Source organism: Megalobrama amblycephala, unplaced genomic scaffold (assembly GCF_018812025.1).
Source record: "Megalobrama amblycephala isolate DHTTF-2021 unplaced genomic scaffold, ASM1881202v1 scaffold442, whole genome shotgun sequence".
NCBI lineage: Eukaryota > Metazoa > Chordata > Actinopteri > Cypriniformes > Xenocyprididae > Megalobrama > Megalobrama amblycephala.
The window spans coordinates 30,001-34,438 of record NW_025953381.1 but is presented as its reverse complement, the minus strand read 5'-3'; the positions used below and the strand labels follow the sequence as shown (position 1 = coordinate 34,438).

The 4,438-nt window shown below is 32.5% G+C and overlaps 1 long non-coding RNA gene across 1 annotated transcript in view; it reads left to right on the top strand.

Moving 5' to 3' along the window:
- The first annotated feature begins 229 nt into the window (after positions 1–229).
- LOC125261613 overlaps positions 230–4,438 on the top strand; it is an 8,598-nt gene continuing 4,389 nt past the window's right edge. Inside the window, exons 1-2 of the long non-coding RNA XR_007183381.1 lie at positions 230–256; positions 4,208–4,277. This is a non-coding gene — a long non-coding RNA (uncharacterized LOC125261613). The remainder of the gene's footprint in view (positions 257–4,207; positions 4,278–4,438) is intronic.

The following is a 4,438-nucleotide window of genomic DNA, read 5'->3' as shown; positions in this document are numbered from 1 at the left end:
AGATAGCCTATTAATTTATCAAAAATAAAAAAATATTTTTTTCTACTGAAGTTAAAATAATAATAATAAAAATAACACGAGGCTTATTATTTGTTAGATTAATACTTATTCTTTCGAGCGTTCCGTGTTTTGTTCCATTTGTTACTCGTCATCATGAAGTGGCGGTCAGAGCGGGAACTGGAGCAGGAGCAGATATATTTCGAGCAGTCCTCTCATAAGTTTGTGCTTGGATTTACCACTATCAAGGGAACCCAAGGTGAGATTTTCTATCTGAAATTATCTTTAGCTCAGCCTCTAATTATTTGGGTCAAAGACGTCACCATTTTGTAAATTAAATTTACAAACATAAATGTAAACTCCTCACCTTTCAGTGAGAACTTGTGAACTTGCAAGGGTAAATAAAGAGCTGGTTGTTTCAGTAAGTACGGTAGCCTACAGTGTTTCCTTTACTCTTTACTTTAAAATTACTATGTCTATAATGGGTAATATTTTACATATTTGAGGTCTGAGATGTGGCAAACAGTATGCCATCTAATCAGCCAATATTGTCTTAAATATCCTGCAGTCCTTCGTCTTTTATAACATAAGATTTTAACCAAATGTTGATTTTGGTAAAATGTTGCAAAAATTTCTCATGAAAAATTACAATTTTGGACATATAGTAATATATATATATATATATATATATATATATATATATATATATGCTATATATGCTATATATGCCCCTTACCTCTTTGCATCCCTGTACAAAAGTAATTTTACATATATAAAAAAGAATGTTAAATGCAATTAAAGTGTCTACTATTTCAAATACCGTTTGTGAAAATAAAATGTCAACATATGGGCAGTAGCCGCTCACTGCAGAACACGAGATCCAGGGGGCGGAGACGGGATACGTGAAGTGGGAGGAGTTGGATCTGGATCCTCGCCCCCTGGATCTCGTGTTCTGCAGTGAGGACCATCTCTGCGATATCATCAAATGGCACTTCTGAAGACCTGCAGAAAAGTGAGTTCATTGCTCTTAAATATTTGATAGCCTAAGTTACAAAATCGCATGTCATTAAGTGAAATGCCAAAAAAACACTTTGTTAGATTTTTTTGAACAATAAGCAGATGTTGTGAATAATTATGATTAACTTTACTGGTCAAGCTCACTGTTTGATATAGGTGGCCTGCAATAAGCTGTACTAGAAGTTTCGTCATTCAGTGTAATGAAAATTCTCTTACACTGAATGACAGTATCACTGCATTAATAACAATTTTAACATCTTATTTATTTGACAAATAAATTAGGAATATAAATTAGGAATATTTACTTAAATATATTATTAAATAGGCTATGTCATCAAATGATTCCTGTTTTAAATATGTCTGATACATAAATATTGTTATGTTGAATGACATTTTAGTGGGTGTTTTCTGTAAATCATGGTAAAAAAATATATGATAGTCAACAATTTTATATTTTTCTGGGCAAAAATAAATAAACAGGACACATTCTAATGTACTGGGGGAAAAAAAGAATATTTAAAGCTGTATTACACATTTATTTTTTGATGTTTGAAACCCCCTTTTCATCTTTGACATGTTTGTTTTAACCTTTGACAGCAAAACTTTTACACTAAAAGTTTGTTAGAATTTCTACGTTAGGTTTCTCCTCAAAACTGGTGGGGAAAAAAAAGAAAGATCAACAACCATAAAACCTAAATTATAAATCATACATTGCATGTATTCTTAAAATGCAAAAACAAACAACAGCAACAAAAAATCAGGATATATGACCTTTTATAAGGAAAAAGATGTCAAGATGTCATTCTTCAACTTTTGGCAGAGCTGGAAATAATGCTGAAACACAAAAAAAATGTCACTCTCTCACTTGGATGAAACCTTTTTAGTTATAGGTGCTAATAAGGGGAGAGTGGGGTGATATGAGACTGTTTTTACTTGAAATGTCTTTAAAGTGTGGGCATGACAGTATTGTGAACAACTAAAATATTAAATAAAAAAAAAATAAAAAAGTGGTCATTGGCTCAGCTTGCCCCAATGAGGTTTAAGTCCAGACAGTCTTCTGTTTATAGAAGCGTGGCATGATGTTTTTCTGTTCACATTTCAGTGATAAAATTAAAAAATGAAATTTAGAAGTACAGTAAAGTAGTACCTTAATAATAATCATAAGAAGGCGTGAGCATTTTAACAAACTTGTACAATCCAGCAGTGCATATTTACAGTACACCCTCTGTAATTGTTCAGACACAAGCATCATGACTCCTTGAACATAAAAATATTCTGTTGTACCTTTTTTGGTAGCGTATCTCTGCTTAACTGATCACAGTCTTTTTTAAGATCAAACATCAGCTCTGTTGGGTTCAGTATTGTAGACTTCTGTTCTGTAGGGCAGAAGTCAACGGTTTAATGTGAGCAGGAATGGAAAAAAAGCCCTTCAGCTACACGCTATTCACAAACACACTATTCACACCTCAGACACAAACTCAAAAACTGACATCAAAGACAAATGTCCTTCATTGGACACCTTCTCATGAACAAGGTGTCTAACAGATCAAACCACATTTCTGTACAAATGTGAATAAACGAGACCTGCAGGGTCTTCACTCTTCACTCCTTTTGATGAGTATTTTCCATCTACATTTTACACTTTTTCTTTAGTTTTATACACATGGTCTGTTTAAAACTTTAGTCAAGCATGAACTGCTCCAATAGACCATATGATTTAGATCATTTGATAAAAAGGCAAGGAAACAATGTGATTTAATCTTTAATTATTATAGTTTAAACATTGATCCTGCTCGATGTCTGCTGGGATTTGCTGATTCTCATGAAAAACTCAACCATAGTCTCAGACTTTGTGTCACAGCTGGTATTACTGAAGTTTGATCATCTTCTCATTGTGATAGGAGCATAATCCACATGATCCTCCTCTTCAGCTTTCTGTAAAAACACAAGATATATAGGTTTATATAGTTATAGTTTTTGTAATAACATTTATCAGTACTGCATAAAAGCTTAAGCATCTTGAAGAAATGACTTCAAACAGCATCTATATCAGTGGATCTCAACTGGTTTTGCATGTTAGGGGTAGTTCTGTTTCAGGATCTTTTTTAAGTTTAACAAAACATTATTTGTTTAAACTGACTTGTTGTAGTCTTGTTGTACAAACCATGAAGTGATGTGATGTGTTTCTCAATATAGATGCAGATCTTTTATAGATGGGATTCTCATGAAAACATTTAAACACCACAGCAGTAAAGATTTACTAGTATAAACAAATATCATAATGAAAAATAGGAATTAATTATTTTTGTATTTTATTGAATTTTTCTGCTGGAATTCTCATTTCCGCAACTAATGTATCATTACCGCCACAGGTGTTCATTTTATGTTCATTTAATAAATGGAAAAATAGTAGTTTGATTTGAAATGCATGTAAGGAAATCTACATCTGACTCTCTGCTGAAATGATACAAACACACAACATCAATTAATAATAAATAATCTTACTGATTTACGTGGTTTTCTTTTGTAGAACACTGGATCAGCGTAAGTGATCTCGTCCTCGTGAGTCTGACCTGTTTCAACACCAACAACTGATACATTAAAACAACAAAACTCAATCGGAGTTATTAAAGGGCTTTCAAAGATAAAACAACAATGCACACATTATCATTAAATGTTCAGCACTGCAGTTTATAAAAAGTGTCATCAACACATTTAATTTGACATTAAGCTTAAATAGACAGAGATGTTAATTTAAGCTCCAGCTGCAACTTAACACATACAATTATGTTCAAAAAATGGAGAAAGATTTTTTAAATTAATGCAGATTTGCATTTCTGTTTTTTTTAAACATTTTTGTCAGCTTGAGAAATGCTGAATCGCTTTATTTTGTTGTGTCAGTGAGACAAGTAAAGACTGCTGTCACCCCGTGTCATTATACACAAATAGACGTGTTCTAAAATGAATGTAATCCATACATTAACTACACACATTAGTTGATTTTCATATAAATGATCTAGAAGGTGTTAACTAAAAAATAATGACAATAATTATTGATTAAATGATCATTAGGGCTGTCAATTGATTTAAATATTTAGAGTATACTGTCAAAGTGTTATTTATTATAATACTTGTTAATAAAAGCGGTAGGAAACACTTGCCTTCTTGACCGTTTTTTCTACATTTCTTGCAGATGCAGAAGATCCCGACTGCAGCAACAATCAACAGAGATCCAGCAGAGATCAACACTACATACAATAAAGGTAAGATCTGATCTGTAATGGACAAAATGAGTCATTAGATCTAAAACAAACACTATGAGACATCAGCAGTGTATAACTGAGAGTAAATCAATATTAATATCACCGTACCTGCACATGTGTGACAGAGATGAGTGATGTCCAGATGTTGAGTCTGGTTGCTG